The sequence below is a fragment of the Suncus etruscus genome, chromosome 3, assembly GCF_024139225.1.
Source record: "Suncus etruscus isolate mSunEtr1 chromosome 3, mSunEtr1.pri.cur, whole genome shotgun sequence".
NCBI classification, from domain to species: Eukaryota; Metazoa; Chordata; class Mammalia; order Eulipotyphla; family Soricidae; genus Suncus; species Suncus etruscus.
In genome coordinates, this window is record NC_064850.1 from 82,247,962 (window position 1) to 82,265,568 (window position 17,607).

The 17,607-nt window shown below is 40.1% G+C and overlaps 1 protein-coding gene and 1 non-coding gene across 2 annotated transcripts in view; one reads left to right on the forward strand and one right to left on the reverse strand.

The window, feature by feature from the left end:
- Nucleotides 1-17,607, forward strand: part of ABHD17B (abhydrolase domain containing 17B, depalmitoylase) — a 584,428-nt gene that overhangs the window by 171,897 nt on the left and 394,924 nt on the right. The window lies entirely within an intron of this gene.
- Nucleotides 9,096-9,225, reverse strand: LOC126005021 (small nucleolar RNA SNORA22). Its single transcript, XR_007494206.1, has one exon. It is a non-coding gene; the product is annotated as a small nucleolar RNA SNORA22 (small nucleolar RNA).

Here is a 17,607-nt window from a genome sequence, read left to right on the forward strand (position 1 = left end):
TACATATTAATTATATAGTCCTGGATGGTTGTGGATGGTGATGGATGAAGGGTGAGGCCTTCCTTTGAGGGCCCAAGCCAGGTGCCTGCATCCCCTTCCAGCTGGTAGGTCTCAGGGTTCAGGGTAGCAGTGAGGAAATGACCCACAGCAGTCAGATTTCCGGAGACATTAGTTTTATTAAGGCCCTAGCCATCATGTGTGGCTTCTAAGCTTAAACCTTTTAAGCAGGCTCTCGTCAACTGCCCTGCCATTCAATCCTGTTTCTATCAGCTCTTCCTCATCAGTCCATTCTCCCCAGGCTTCTCCTCCTGAATTCCCCCCTTTTCCACCCCTGATGTAACCTCTTTGTTATTTTTTATAGACCCCTCCCATAAGTGGGCTGGTCTGACCAACAGGTAATATTAGCATTTTGCCCTGGGAAGGGGTGACATCTCTCCCTTTTATTATTAGTAAAACAAAAGAAGGAATATTATCTTTTGTTTTCCTGACTTCTGCCAGCCAAAGGTGAAACCTTAATATTCCCACGAGCCACAAAGTTTAAAGTGTAAAATTAAAAATCAGCCTATTCCATAAACAGAACTTTTCTGCAAAATACACTTGAATCTTAAATTTTCTTAATGCTTATTATCCAAGCACATTTCTACTGAAACTTCCTTGTTCCTATTCATTAACCTTCCCTAAACAAATTACAAGAACATTTATACAGAAAATACATTTTGAAAATAGGCCACTACATTAAAATACACCATAAAACATTATGCAATTGGAAACATTAATTATGGAAAACTATAAACACATTTAAATCAGTAAAAAATGACTGATGCAACAAGGATTAAGATAATCTGAAACAGTTTAAATACAGGAAGTTTTCACATCAACTTTTCAGTTGGGCTTCGCTGCTGTTTTCTTTCTTCTATTTCTTATTAATTAATTAATTATTATTATTATTATTATTAATTATTTTTGGTTTTGGGGTCACACCCAGCAGCACTCAGGGGTTACTCTTGGCTTTGTGCTCAGAAATCGCTCCTGGCAGGCTCGGGGGACCATATGGGATGCCGGGATTCGAACCACTGTCCTGCACGCAAGGCAAATGCACTACCTCTGTGCTATCCCCTTATTTTTAATTTTTATCCCCTCACCAACACCCAATTGTCCAGACGCGGGTGGAGCTGTGGACTTCTCCAGGTCTCGTGGGCTCACCACGTGGTTTCGCTTCACCTAATCATGGCCCAGCTGGAGGGGCCAGGCGGGAGCTGCTGGGCTCACCACCTATCACCTCTCTGCCCGGCCAAACTGCAGCTCCCCTGTTTGCCTGCTAGCAGGGAGGGATCAGTCTCCTTGATTGCTGCCACTACCTCTTTTCCACCCCTCCCAGAGGTATTTGGAAGTGTAATTCTTTGCTGCAGCATCCAGGTGTCTGGGAATGTCATCTGAGCAGCTGAAAGTTCGAAATTTTTTAAAAAATATATCTTTATTTAAACAGCTTGATTACAAATATGATTGTAGTTGGATAAATTTTATTTTTTAAGTGTTCAAATCAATGTGAGACATGTGTTTTTTTTATTTTGTTTTGTTTTGTTTTGTTTTTGTTTTTGGGCCACACCCGGCGGTGCTTAAGGGTTAATCCTGGCTGTCTGCTTAGAAATAGCTCCTGGCAGGCACGGGGACCATATAGGACACTGGGATTCGAACCAACCACCTTAGGTCTGGATCAGCTGCTTGCAAGGCAAACACAGCTGTGCTATCTCTCTGGGCCCAAGTTCGACATTTTTAAAGCAGAATCTGTGTCTAGGCTCAAGGTCATCCTCCAGAAATCAGTCCTTTTAGTGAAGCCATTTCTTTCTGGTCCTTTCCCAGTTATTAGCTTCTCTGCAATTTGAAGGCCAAGGTCCTTGAAAACAGGATTTTTTTTTGCAGAAAAGTCGCAGTCCTGCCTCTACGGGGGTTGCTCTATACTTTCAGTTTCCCTTCTTCACTGGCACTTCTGCCCCAAGAAGGGGACTCCTCCATGTTTAGAAAAGGCTCCACGTGGTCCAAGGTTTTGGGCTCACTCCAGCTGAAAAGAGCCAAAGTTAAACACAAGAACAGGAATCTCACCATCATTGCTGTCTTCTTTGGTCCAGGGTTCAAATCAATGTTCAAGCACCAGTATGTTGAATTACATATAAATAATAGAGCCCTGGATGGTTGTGGATGGTGATGGATGGATGGTGAGACCTTTCTCCTCCAGCCTGGAGCCAGGCGCCTGCATCCCCTTCTATCTGACTGAGTATGCAGGTTCAGAGTAACAGCGAGGAAATGATCCATAGGCAGTCAGATTTCAGAGACATCATCTTTATTAATGCCCTAGCCACCATGTGTGTCTTCTAAGCTTAAACCTTTTTTTTAAAAATTAATTAATTTAAAGAAAATGCATTACATAGGTGACATAACTGATAACGATACATTTTTAGGGAGACCAAAAGCAACATGTTTGGTTTTATTTTTAAAAATAGAAAATTGAAAGAAAAACTAAAGAGATGGAAGAGAAAGAAAAGAATATCTTTGAAAACTGACTCAAAATGAATTCATTGAAGCACCAGCACAAAGTTTAGTAAGTTCTTTTTTTTTTAAAAAAATAAAAGGATATGAGTTAAAAAGTACAGTAATAATGGTGTGAGAGTAGCAATTGTTGTTGTTTGCATTGGCTCAGCAAATATGGGTAAAATGAAAAAAAAAAACCAACCTTAGTGTAAATACAAAGAGATCTTATCCCTGAAATTTTCTGGCATAAGACTGACACTGACTCTGGGTTCCAGGCATACTAGGTTGTCCAACCTCTGAATCATTCTCTGTGGTCACGGAGAAATTGTTTTCACACATTAGTTGTTGTTGGTGTCCGGTTTTTGTAGTTAAAGATTCTGGTTTCTGTATTTCATTGAAGTCAGGATGAGGAGGGTCCTCTAGTTTCACCTCACCATTAGATGTGGGGCATCCTGTCCTGCAAGCAAGTTGTTGCTGTTCTGAGTCATCTGGGTGTTATTCCTTGGAGTAAAGTAATTGCCAGGGTAGTGGTAGGGTCTTCCTGGTAGAGGTTTGCTTCCTGGTAATGTTGTAGACAATTGTGGTTGTTTCTGTAGATGGTCAGTGGTTCAGGGGTGTATGGGAAATGCCCATTCTTCAGAGGCCCGAGCCACATCATTATGCCAGTGTTCAGGGTATAAGGCCTAACTGCATTACAAACTTTGAGTTCCTTTTTCTATTAGATAAGAACGTGTTTGTATATGTAGTATTTTCCCATTTTTAACACACCTATGCAAAGGAGGAACAATGCCACAATGTATTATTGGTGCCTCTGGGGAGCCGAGGGAACAAGTCCAACAATCCCCTTAACTTGGTTCTAACATGAATTCTAAAGCTAAAGACTCTTCTACCAGAATTCCTTGATGAACTGATCACAAAGAAAGAAAGAAAAACAAATAAAAAGAAAACAGTGGGCACAATTGTCACTGTATAAGAAGATACTCAATAAAGGTTTTAGCGCTTAAGGGAATACATCTAGGATATTCAAAGGAAATATGCATGTCACTTTTATGTCATTAAAAATAGTTTGAAGGAGAGTGCTAAATCCTGGAAGCCACTTTGGTCTGTGTTTTGGCCTTCAGAGTCTGCAAAATAACTTCCAGCAGTTCCATATCTGAAAATTAAACTTTAACCTTTTAAGCAGTTTCCATAAGCCACCCTGAACTTACAACTGTTTCTTATCCCTCCATGCTGCCAACTCTTCCAGCTGCTTCTTACTTCTCTCCCCAGATCTCTATATACACCCCTCAAACAACCCTTTTGTTACCTTCCAGAGACCCCTCCTAGAAGTGGGCCGGCCTGACCAACAGGTACTATTAGCATTTTTCCCTGGGTGAGGGTGACATCTCTGTACATAAATGAGATTTTAGGGCACAGCATGTGTAGTTGTCACATGGTTGAATAGTTGAGCTGAATAGTTGTATTAGTTTTGAGGTACCCTCAGAACTCCATCTGTTAGCCTAAAACACTATTTAAGTACTTAGCTCTGATACATTACAGAAAAAAATATTGCAGGTCCCTGATTTGATATACAGCCCTCATTTAAACCTTGCCAATTGTTTCATTTATGTCCTTTATGGAATCTCCTACAAAATTAAAATGATGATGTGATGGTCTCTTCCCATTAAACTTTACTGAAGAATAAATGCATTGATTTAATGAAAGTTTTGGAATCTTATTTGGAATATGAGCAAAAAACAGGCGTTGGTGCTGTTTCTATCTCAATCTTTGTTTTAATTTTCACACTTTTAAAAGAAGTGTGTTAAAAAAAATTTAGAAATTGTACTCCTCTTCAAAGTGGTGGCAGACTTCACTGGAATATCAGATGTCTGAAGAGATGAGAAATCTGTAAAAGTTGGCAACACTCATTTCAGAAATCACTCATTCCCTTTAGCTATTGGTATGCAGAGGATAATATCATAAAGGATATTGCTTAATAGACAGATCAACTGATTGTCTGATCTCTCAAAAGCTTTCTTCACCCCATCATGAAGAAAATTTTAATTTTATTTAAAGAAAATAAAGAATCATATAGTTCATATAATTGATCATAATATATTTAATTCCAGATACGTGTAAACAAAGTTGTTGAAAAATAATAAAAAATAAAATAATAAAAAAAAGCAAAAGAGCAGAGTAGCAAGCACATTTGTGAAAATTATTGACTTCAATGAAGTCATTAATACAATGGCAGATGGTTTAGTAAGCTCTTCTTTGCGGTGTCCTGAAGCCCCCCCAGGGGGGACCCGGCCAGCAGGAATTAGCTGGAAAGGCTTCTCAGACAACCGCACTCCTATTTTGCTGAGTAGAAGAGCAACCACACCTGTAAAAAATCTGAAAGAGGTTAATAATAAAGACCCAAGGCAGCGTCTCACTGTTCAAGGGTACCTTTATTGGGCTACAGCTCCTTCTTATATAATGAAGGAGAAGGGGGCAGTACAAAGGTGATGTCAGTCATACTTTTGGCGCGAAGGCCCATACAAGGCAAGAATATATTTCAGGTTTCAAGGAACAAAGAAAGTTAGGCATTCTCTAAATAAGGAAGTGGGCAGTGGGCTAGGTGACCTTCAAGTTATGCTGAACGTGCTGTTTCTATGGAAACCTCTAGTGTCCTTCAAGCTGCATTTTTAATTGCTTGATTATCAGGTGGTGCAAGATGTGCCTGCCTCAGTGATCTTGAACAGACAATGTAGCATACACTTATTGATAATAGCCTAGTTCACTCCGAAATGTGGTCTTAAGGAGTGAGGCCTAGTTTCTGATAACGGTACCGGACAGTGTTGCTCTCCTCCGGGCTAGAGTTAATTATATCTACAGTTGCACATTCCTTTCTCTATAGCTCAAAAACTTACAGCAAGACTGCAAAATAGCTTTTAGGTGAAAAGCTGGAATATGGCAGAAAGAACAGCAAAATGGCCTCAAACAAGTCAGTCCCCAACATCTCCCCCTTTCTCTTCTAATAAAAGAAGGAAAGTCGTGAGCGGGTGGAAGAACCGTGTCTTAGGCATACAAGGTTTGACCAGGTCGGACACGGCCAAAGCCGCAATTAAAAGGTGGCTACAAACGCCGTGGGTGTGCACAGGGATCCGAATTATGCGCTGTAGCCTTTTTGGGCCGTGCCCTAACTGGGACCTTGCTAATCCCGTCGTAGGTGTCTCCACAGCCAAGAGCACAAGTGCCGGAGCGAGCTCCGCTTGTTAGCTATGCGCTCTATCTCCTGGAAACTTAGTGGCTGGAAAGGCGGCTTGGTGACTAAAGCCAAGTTTTCACAGGAGTCACGCGGGGTTAGATGCTGGTAGTTAACCTGAATAGAGGTTTTTGCCTGTTCATCTACCTGGTTCTTAATAAAGGCAGTGATTTTGCGGAAAATCCATGGGCTAAGAGAAAGGAGCAGCATGAGGCTAATGAGTGGGCCCAAAATAGTGGACAAGATAGTGTGAAGCCAAGGAGAAGAGAAAAACCAGCCCTGGTACCAGCCTTGTTCTTCATCGAAATGTTTTTCAAAATCTTTTATACCGTCACCAATGTGTTGAACGCTATTCCTAACTAATCCAGGTTTATCTTTGAAAATACAACATTGTTCCTTAAGGGCTACACAGACTCCCCCCTCTTACATAAGGGCAAAATATAGAGCACGACGATTTTGGAGAACAACATCAGCAAGGGAACTAATAGTATCTGTGAGAAATTGCAGACTAGTTTTGATTTCATTAATGTCTTGTTCTACTGCTTGAGTAAGAGTGCGGAAATTGGATTGAGAGGATACAAGAGAGTAGATACCAGTGCCAGCGCCAGTAGCGCCAACAGCAAGGAGCACTGCAAGTGTAATGGAGGTGAAGGGCTCACGGCGTTGTCGAGAAAGGGATTGAGAAGAATAGGAATAGGGTGAGGCGGCAGGAGAGGGAAAGATATGTTCTGAGTGAATGGTGATTTTTGGAATGAGAATAACGAGAATACAGTAATCATGTGAAAGGAGAAAAGAGGAACAAATGATGAAAGGAGTAAGGCTAGAAGCACAGGCAAAATAAGTACCATTGGGGGCTAACAGATAGGGTTGTGAGGAGGAAGAATTGTAGATGTCAATAGTTTCGTTGCACACGTTAAGTAATTGGCTAGGAAGCAGGGAGTCGTTAGGCTTAATGCAGAGGCCAGAGCCTACGATTTGACCGACTGTAATGCCATGTTGAGGTTGTGTGTTTCAACGGAGGTCAGAGGGGTTGGAGGTAGAGGAAAGGTTGCCAAACACTGCAACACCTTCATAGAAAGGAGGTTGAGGAGAAAAACAAAGCCAACATTTTTCATAGGCAGGATCTGTAAGGGCAAGAGCAGAAGCATTTATGAGATTGAGAATAACCTGAGAGGACGGAGAAGGACCTGAAGGCATAGTGAGCTGTCTGAGAGAAGGAGAGGCAGATGGAAGAGGATAAGGAGGAGAAGGCATGTGTGATGGACCTGAATGAGGATGAAGAAAGGTGTTAGGACCAACGGCGAGGGGGTGAGAATTCGGCAACTGTTTAAGTAAACGGAGGGAAAAAAGAAGTTCAGGGTCGGTACGCCTAACGTAAAGTTTGAGTCCCCATTGTACGGGTTGAGTCCAGTGATGCTGACGTCCAGCAGCAGTAAATTTGATGATGAGGGGGTTACACCAACCACGGGTAGCAGAGGATGCATCACAGTTCAGAAAAGGAGGAGTTGGGGGGCGTGAAACGGTGATGAAGTCCCAGGAGGAAGAGGGTTTCCAATAAGCAGTTTTGGTGGTTTCACAGCCCCAGGAGGCGCAAAAGTGTTGGTTATGAGCGCCACACTTATAGTCGCTGGAACGGGGCCGGTGGTGACCAGGGCAGACGTAGAAGGTGGTGAAGGGGTGGCGTAGTACATCACGGCGAATAACAGAGTTGCAGCCACCGCTAGCAGGGGAGTAATAGTCATCGGGGTCAACAGCACGAGGTTGAGGCAGGCGGAAATTGGAGGTGCCCCAGTATAGGCTTGCACCCATGGTTAGGGCACAAAGGTCGACTTGCAAGACCGGCCAAGGGATGGAGGTAGAGAGGATGGAGGTTGTTGGTGGCATCGGTGGGCATCCAAGGCAGCTAGGCAGAGTGTCTAATTCAGCATTGTTAAAGGTGGAGTCAGTTAGAAACAGGTTTGCAGGAATGGCGTCTAGCAGGAGGTTTATAAGAAAACAGCTTGGCAGAAGGCAAAATGGTTACTTCATATAAAAATTAAGAATTTGCAGAAAACATTAGCAATTTACATTACACTAGTTATTTTTGAATACCACGGGAATGCTATTTGACCTCTGTTAGACTTTGGCATAAAAGAAAATTTATAATTAACAATTGCTAATTAAAAAAAATTTTTTTAAACTGAATATAAAGGATTTTTCTTAAACTTCTAGTTATTATGTTAAAGCTGAATGCTATTTTTTAGCCATAAATACATATTCTATAGGCTTGAACTTACACATAGCAGGAAAGCCAGGTGACTGCAAAGTCCAGAAATTCTCCAGGGAAAAGTTATCCCCGATGGCCATTGAGAAATCTGGGGTTTGCCATTCTCCACACCCTCCGCCATGTTCTTAGAAGGACAAAGCTAGCTTAATACATAATTTTTAACACATGATTTTTAATTGTAAGATGCCAGTTTGTGAACTGACCAGACTGAACCAAGTTGAAAAAATTAATTGAAATTTAAAAAATGGATAAGGCTTTAAAAATTGTATTATTATAAAATGTAGAGATAACAAATAAACAGACAAAACAAAACAACACTAAACACAACATTTTACACTTGTGGCCACTTTCATTCATCACAACAGACACATAAACAGACAAAAGGATTGATTTAAGACTTATTTATAAAAAATTGACAAGCGCTTTTAAATATTTAGCTAACATGTTTGTGAGAAGAAGAGAAAAAAAAATTTTGTAGAAAAACTTTTTTAGTTTTGAGAAGTACTTAATGTAGATGGAGTGGAACTTTGCTGAAAATAAATTTTAAGGTTTAGATTTAACACAAAACATTTTTAAAACAATTTTAATTTGAAGTTTAAAACATTAAGTAAAATGGTTAATGAGCACTGTAGAAGGAGTCTCTACTTGGAAGTATGAAATGATTTGCTGTAAATGAATAGGTTTTCTTTAAATTGGTTTTGCAGTAGAACAGTAAGACAGCTGCAATAAAGTGTTAAAATTTTTATGATTAAACACAATAGCATGAACTATGATTATTAAAGGTATAAAAACTGATTTTTTAAAAAACAAACAACTGTTTTTACTATGAAGACTTTAAGTGAATAATTTGTAAAAAATATTATATACCAAATTAACTAAATGCTTAGATTATTATAAAATATAGTTAAAGACATCTGATGCATTTACACACCTAGAACTTAAGACTAAAATTATATTTAATACTAGTTAATTTGCTTATAAAGTTTAGTTACTTTTATATATTACTTATAAAATTATATATAATATATTTTTCATTTATATTATTTTTTTACTGCGACACAAATATACAGATTTGTATAATGTGCTGATATTTTGAATGCACTTAAAATAATAGTTCTTTCAATGCAGAAATAAAGAACAACCATTGCTGTAGCACAAAGTTAAAACTAAGGGTACTATAAAGCACACTTAGGTGTTTACTGTGCATTAAATTAACTATATTGTTTAAAAAGGCTAACTACATTATTTTTCACATAATTTTGTAAATACTTTAAAAATTAAAATAAAACTTTTAATAGAAATATAAGATTTAAATTTAACACTTTTGTGTTCGTTTGGATTTTAAAACACAAAGAAGTTTTTTTTTTACCAACATTTTGTTATCTGTAAAGTGACAGAATTATGACCTTGCTCTAAAATTTTCTGAGAGGCATGAAAAAAAAAAGTTTATTGCCCTTATCTTCCTGTTGCTTTTTAATGTTTTAATAATTACTTTACACCACTTAATGCACTAAACCTAATAACACATATTTGATGAAGTGTAGGGCTGACAAGGTGAAGCAGAGTTTTTCACTGATAACTCGGGGAGGGGCCAGCACAGTTAACAGCAGGAAGGCTAGAGGCAAATTATTTACAGTCAGCAGGGTGTAATGATATAGAGAAAAAAAAAAACAACAATCTTTTAAGATTAATTACTAATTTATTGGAATTAGAGGGAATGGCAACCGAAGAGGGGAGTTTGGGTTGCAAAAGTACTATGGGGTTTATGGTTTTATTAATTGATTTGAGAATATGCAAGAGATGCCACTTTTCAGATTTTTTTTTTTTTTTTTTTGAATAACAAAGATTGGGTATTTCAAGGTGAATTGGAAGGCTTAAAGTGGGAGTGGCAGGGCCTGAGCTGGCTGTTTTCCAAGGCTGGCAGGAAAGAGGCCGAAGGAGGCTGAGGATTGGTTTGAGAAAATGTACTGAGTAAAGGGTACATTAGGCTTAGAAGTTTTAACAGCAAAGTGTAGATATCGCAAGTTTTTATGGCTTAGCAGATGATACTTTGTAATTATCCTACTCACTGTGCTCTTAGAATTTTTTGTAGGCACTGCAGCAGTTTCTGTTTTATGGCACTCAGCCTGACTTTTATAGTTTGTTTCTTTGAATTCTCAAGAGGGGGGGCTTGGCCGTGGAATTCAGTGGGCAAAGGACAGACAGCTATAGATTTAGGAGGGCGGGGGAAAGCCTGAAGGGCAGAAACTTGTGAATTAAGAGAAGCAGCCTGTTTTTGAAGGCTTAAGATTTGTTTAAGATTTTTAATGTGGCCAAGTAGCTTCATATCTATAGCTTTAAGAGGGGGAGCGGTGAGAGGAGGGAATCTGCCATGGTTAGGGACTGAGCGTCTTGGGCATTTAGAATTTTTCCCCTGGGGTGCGGGGGATCAGTGGGAGGCGTTTGAGAAGGTAGCTGCGGAGGCTGCTGAGCAGGCGGGGAGGGGGGGGGTGGGAAGACTTTCTCCATTAGGGAGAAAGACAGGAAAGGTAGCACTGGTTTTTGAGCTAAGAGCAATATCAAGTTTGTTAGAGAGGTGAGAGACCATGGATGTAATTGTGGTGAGTTGGGAGCTTAAGTCAGAAAAAGGGGGGGGGGGAGGAAGCAGCAACAGTTTGTTGCCGGTGTGGGGGAGCTGCTGGAATGCCAGCTCTGGGGAGCGACTTCCAGGCACAGAGGGCAGCAAGAGCCATGTTGGCAAGCTGGGACCTGGAAAGTGTGTGCTGTACCTTTAAGGTATGAAAAGAGGCGAGGCCAGCTATACGAGCTTAGAGATCAGAATTCCTGCCTGTCTGCAAGGGCTTTGCAGCGGAAAAAAAAGTTAACTTCCCAAGAGACAAAGAGTTCAGCTTTTAGATTCTAAGCAGGAGAGCGTGTAAGGGGCTTGGGGGCCATAGGAGGTTACGGCTTGAAACGGCTCTTTGAGGCTTTTCCAATTAAAGGCTTTGTATTGTTGCAATTGCTGGCTAAGGAGGGGAGGGTGGTGAAACAGGGACGGAGCTGAAGCTAGGGAAGTGAAGGGCTGTTTAGGATTTTGCACAGAGGGTGCAGTGGCAGAAGTAAAGATGAAGGGTCAGAAGAGGAAGGAAACTGAGAGACAGAGTAAGAGCGAGAGGGAGGCCAGGAACACTAGATTTTTGGCAAACATCATGAACAAACATTAAAAAATTACAAATATCTTTTTTGGTAACCTCTATATGTCTGGCTTTCAACTCAGACTGTATATATTTAATGAATTTAAGTTCAGTACTCAACGAAACACCCATGGAAGTGAAGCCAACGGGCAAAGCCCCAAGAGCCAATCAGGGGCGGTGATCAGAACGACTGAAAAAACTGCAGTTTAAATATTTGATTAAGGCTAACTCGTTTCAACGCTTACCCGGATGGGGTAATTCCCGCGATTTATGAAACAGCTCCGGACTCGCCGACCCGTAGTCGTTCGGGGTGTGGCGGTGGTCTTCGTGCCCAGCGTTGGGCGCCAAAATGCGGTGTCCTGAAGCCCCCCCAGGGGGGACCCGGCCAGCAGGAATTAGCTGGAAAGGCTTCTCAGACAACCGCACTCCTATTTTGCTGAGTAGAAGAGCAACCACACCTGTAAAAAATCTGAAAGAGGTTAATAATAAAGACCCAAGGCAGCGTCTCACTGTTCAAGGGTACCTTTATTGGGCTACAGCTCCTTCTTATATAATGAAGGAGAAGGGGGCAGTACAAAGGTGATGTCAGTCATACTTTTGGCGCGAAGGCCCATACAAGGCAAGAATATATTTCAGGTTTCAAGGAACAAAGAAAGTTAGGCATTCTCTAAATAAGGAAGTGGGCAGTGGGCTAGGTGACCTTCAAGTTATGCTGAACGTGCTGTTTCTATGGAAACCTCTAGTGTCCTTCAAGCTGCATTTTTAATTGCTTGATTATCAGGTGGTGCAAGATGTGCCTGCCTCAGTGATCTTGAACAGACAATGTAGCATACACTTATTGATAATAGCCTAGTTCACTCCGAAATGTGGTCTTAAGGAGTGAGGCCTAGTTTCTGATAACGGTACCGGACAGTGTTGCTCTCCTCCGGGCTAGAGTTAATTATATCTACAGTTGCACATTCCTTTCTCTATAGCTCAAAAACTTACAGCAAGACTGCAAAATAGCTTTTAGGTGAAAAGCTGGAATATGGCAGAAAGAACAGCAAAATGGCCTCAAACAAGTCAGTCCCCAACACTTCTTGTTATATGTCCAGTCTGTTAAGTTGGGTTTTTCCTTTAGGGATGATAGCATCAAACAAATAAAGTTGTCCAGAAATTCAAAGCAATATTACTTATACTACAAAATTTTTAAGGACACAAAATCAGCTGCCAGGCCTCTTGAAGTGTGGTCATACCAGTGTCACTGAAGGGAATTGTAGAGGGTCAGTGATGAGGCAGGGCCATCAGGGAAATAGTGATTCTGGGTGATGGAGGCAGCACGTGTGGCTTTGACAGAGTGATGTCTTGGCTGCCCTCTTCTCCTGAGATGGCCAGCTTTCTGCTGCATGGGCTGGTGTCGTCCTGATCTTTCACAGCTCAGTTTACATCTTGTTTGAGAACAGAGAGATTCTATGAAGCTGTCCAGGTGCAAACATGGTGACTATCAACTGCATTTGTTGGTGTGGTTATAGATGACAGGCTTCCGAAAAGAAAGATATAGGGGGAGGGTGCCCGTGCTTGCTCCAAAAAGTCTTGGTGATATCAGCCACCCAAACTGGCATACCTGAAGTGTTATCATATTGGTGTCCCCAAAGGGACTCAAAGAGTGCCAGTGATGAGGTAGGGCCATCAGGGAAATAGTGACTCTTGGTAATGGAGAAAGCAATTGTGGCTTTGGCAGGGTGGAAGCATAGTGTATCCTCTCCTTCTGAGATGGCCAGCTCTTTGCTGAGTGGGCTGGTGTAGCCAAAATATTTCCCTGCTCAGTTTATATCTCATACAAGAAAAGAGTGAGTTTATGAAGCTGGCCTGGCTTGAGCATCAAAGAAAAAATTATATCTAATCTTACCTTTAAGCATGAGTTCTCTCTTGAATATGTAACCCACTTGCTTGTCTTTGTATTTCTTTGCTTACCTAATTCTGAAGTAGCCAATGTTCTCTCTCTAAAATTTATTTCTCTTTCTCTCCCTTACATATTTCTAAATAAGTTTTAATAAAAACTATCTTGTTTCACAAAATAAAAAAAGGAGTTTTATCTCTAATATGTAGTTGTCAAGATTAGAGAATATACCCCTAACTCCCACATTCTCTTTTTACAGCTAGCATAAGAAATCATCTGATTGGCATTATTTCAATAACAATAATATAAAGACAAACTAAGCACCCATAAACTGATGCTTATATTTTTTAACTTCTGGCATGTATATTCAATATGTATGTATTCAATACATACACAAATATACACATATTAACTGTAATATTCAACTACAAAGGAAGATAAAAGTTGTGCCTTTCTAACTACACAGATGAAAACTGGGGTGATTAAACAGAGAAAATTAAATCAGAGAGTGAGAGACTATTACCAGATGGTTTCACTGATATGTAGAATACAAATAACCAAAGTAAACACACTGAATAAAACCAACAAAAATAACAGGCTCTCTGACAAGTAGGGTTGTTACATGAAAGGAGGGAAAAGTTGGAAGGAATGAGTAGACTGTTATTTGTATGTTGGTGGCACTATAACTTTGGAGAAGAAACCACAGATATTTCTGAAATTTCATAATAATGTAGACAAGTGGTAAATTAATAAACTTGGATTTAATTTTTAAATATTATATGACTGTTCCAGAGTTGTAACTGCCTTGAGAAAGGTAACAACAGAAGTAGAGTAGGTTGGGTGCTTGCTTTTCATGTGGTTGACATGGGTTCAGTCACTGGGACCAGACATGGTTTCACAGGCCCACCAGGAATAATGCCTGAGCACAGAGACAGAAGGAAGCTCTAACTCCAATTGGTGCCTAAAGCACTGCCAGGAGTAATTTCTGAATGCATAGCCAGGAGTAATACCTATGTATTGCTCAGTCCCAGCCCCTCAAAAAAAAATAAAAATAAGACTATTCAACAGTCACATGACTATCCCCACCCAAACCCCCCCAAGACAAACAAACAAACAAACAAACAAACAGGTGGCCTTAAAGAGGATTCAGTGTGATAGATTTCTAGATATCATTGCAATAACAAGAAAGGACACACAAGCTCTTGGAGCCTTAGCTTAGCAAAGAAGCCAACCAGTTTCTCTCCTTTGGAGCTCTTTTAGATCTTCTATTGGTTTTCCATACAAGTCTGTAGTTTCCTGTTTTGCTCTCCTGTCTCTCTTGGAGGGTTGAATATGCTTACTCATTTGACCTATAACATCCAAGTGAGCATAAATACTCAAACATTTCACCCTCTTAGCAGAGGAGCTATGACAGATATGGTGCCTTCAGAAGCCCCTCAGGCTTTATGTAAATTCTGAATTTGAATTAATATATGGATTGGCCTAGCTTGGGTCAAGTCCAAATTCTTTTTTTTAAACTTTATTGATTGATTGATTGATTGGTTTCTGGGCCACACCCAGCAGCACTCAGGGGTTACTACTGGCTCTGCACCCAGAAATTGCCCCTGGAAGACTAAAGGACCACATGGGATGCCAGGAACCAGGTTTCTCCTGGGTCAGCCACATGCAAGGCAAATGCCCTACCACTGTGCTATCTTTCCAGCCCAAGTCCAAACTCTTAACAGGTCTTCTTTGATAATGGGCATGAATGACATTGGCACATACTGTGTGGAAAAAATAATTGTTCTCATTTATTTATTTACTTATTTATTTATTTTTTTTTTTTTGATTTTTTGGGGTCATACCCAGCAGTGCTCAGGTGTTACTCTTGACTCTGCTCAGAAATCACTCCTGGCAGGCTTGGGAACCATATGGGATGCCAGAATTCAAACCACCATCTATCCTGGATCGGTTGCGTGCAAGGCAAATGCCCTACTGCTGTGCTATGTCTCCAGCCCCTCTCTTTTATTTTTTTTAACTGTTCCCTTCTGTAAGATTCTGTTCAGTAGTGCCTTCCTGCTCATCTGGGGGGAAATGCATTTTTTAATAAATAAAAACTTGAAGAGAATTTATAAATGTTTAAACAAGAGCATCTTAAATAGAATCATTAAGACTAACAAAAATACAAAAGGAACTAATGGTTGAAAAAGTCAGCTTTCATAAAATAACCAATGAGTTTAGGATTAAACAGACAGAAAATTTTATTATATTTTGTTACAGGTGATATTGTGTGCTAGTTTGGTTGGTGGGTTGGGGTTTATTTTTTTATTGTTTTAAAAATGGTTAAATTTATTAATGCAAAATTAAAGTAACATTCTGATCCTCTTTTTAGTTTTTCTTGCCCAATGTACTGTACCTTCTAAGAACAGTCAGGAAGACATATACCAGAGTCCCCAAAGAAGACTCTTTGGCTCAAGCATTCACACAGTAAACTATACGAACCTTTTCTATGACCCAGCAATTTCATTCCAAGTACTTACTCCAAGAACACAAAAACATTAATTTAAAAAGTTATATATACACTGCAGTATTGCTTACAATACTCAAGATCTGGAAAAAATCCAAGTATCCAGTGACAAAGAGGGATGAAAAAAATATGGTAGGAGCCTGGGATACAGTAGATTAGGGGCCTTGCCTTACCTGCAGTCAACCTGAATTCAGCTCCTGGCACCTATAGATAGTCCTCTGAGGCTGCCAGGAGAGATCTCTGAACACAGAGTCAGGAATAATCCCGGAGCACATCCGGAATGATCCAAAACATAAAAAGAAATGGGGTACACACACACACACACACACACACACACACACACACACACACGAATGCTACTCAGGCATAAGAAACAATGAGATCGTTGTTGAAGAAGCCGGTGATGTCAGATTCTGAGTGAGTTGGCAACTAGGCGGCTTAGCATGAAGCAGGGCAGCATAGGACTAGACAAGCAGAGCAGACAGATAAGATCCTCCTATAGCGAGTTTGGGAAGATTTCTCTATTATTTTAAGTGAGGTGGAATACTTAAAATATGCTCAGCTAATCAGACTTAAAGGATTTCAGCCAATCAGATTAGAGAAAGCTGGGTGTGGACTAGTGGATTAGGGGAAAGCAGGGTGTGTGTGGGCTCTGCTTTTGGGATAGACCTGTTGGTGAGGTTTCTGGTAAGTGCTCATTTCCCTCATCCGGGGTTGGCCTCTTCTACACAAGTTGTCTGTTGAGGCTCCTTTGGGAGGTTGGTGAGAATCGGCTTGATGGAGACCTTGACTGATCTCCATTGACAAGAGCTTTACTCTGCTTTCCCATGCCCAGCTACACTTGGCATTTCATTTCAAGGTGGCTGGAATTGAAGAGCATCATGCTAAGACAAATGAGTAGGATGGAAAAGACAAATACTAAATGATATCATTGTGAAGTACAAAGAAACAAAGAAAACAGATAATATCCAATAAATATACTGAGAAATATGCCCTCAGAACTAAGAACTGGGAGCTGGAGAGATAGTACAGCAGGTAAAATGCTTGTCTTGTACTCACTCAACCTGGGCTCAAACCCTAGCACCTCATATGGTCTGCCTGAAATATAATTTCTGCATGCAGAACTGGGAATAAGCCCTGAGCACCACTGGGTGTGCCCTCATCCAACACAAAAGGAATTAAGACAGCCAAAGATGAGAGGGGAATGGATCTAGAAACAGTGGTGGAGATGCGTATTGGTACTCTAGTGGAAGGTATGGTAGCACTGTGAGCATAAAACAATAGTATTAATGTCAATTCATATTATGATACTTCAATAAAGACTTGATCAAATATTTTAGATAAATTATTTAAAATGTTTTAAAATATATTTGTTTCTTTTTTATCTTTTCTTTTCTTTTTTTTGGGGGGGGAGGGGGATACAGCTGGATGTGTTCAGGGTTTATTCTTGGCTCTGCACAGAAGGGACATTTCTGGAGACAATATTCTCAGGGGACCAAAGAGGTACCAGGCATCAAACCTGGAACAGCCATATGCAAGGCAGGTGCTTTATTTACTTGCACCATCTCTCCAACCTTGAGAGTAGATTTTTATGCAGATGAACTGCAGCAGTCCAAAGCCTACATCCTCTGACAGGAACAATCCAGCTCTGTATCTGAAATTAAAAAAAATATGTGTATATATGTTTTTATGTATATGTGTATATATACAGACATATATATACATATATAAATATATATTTACAAAAATATAAAAGCTTCCTTTGTTTATATATACCCCATTTCTTTTTATGTTTTTGGATCATTCCGGATGTGCTCCAGGATTATTTGTGACTCTGTGTTCAGGGATCTCTCCTGGCAGGCTCAGAGGACTATATATAGGTGCCAAAAACTGAATTCAGGTTGACTTAAGGTAAGGCAAGGACCCTAATCTACTATATTAACTCCCAGGCTCCTACCATAAATTTATATATTTATATTTACATATAAATATAAACATATATATATATATATAGAGAGAGAGAGCAAAACC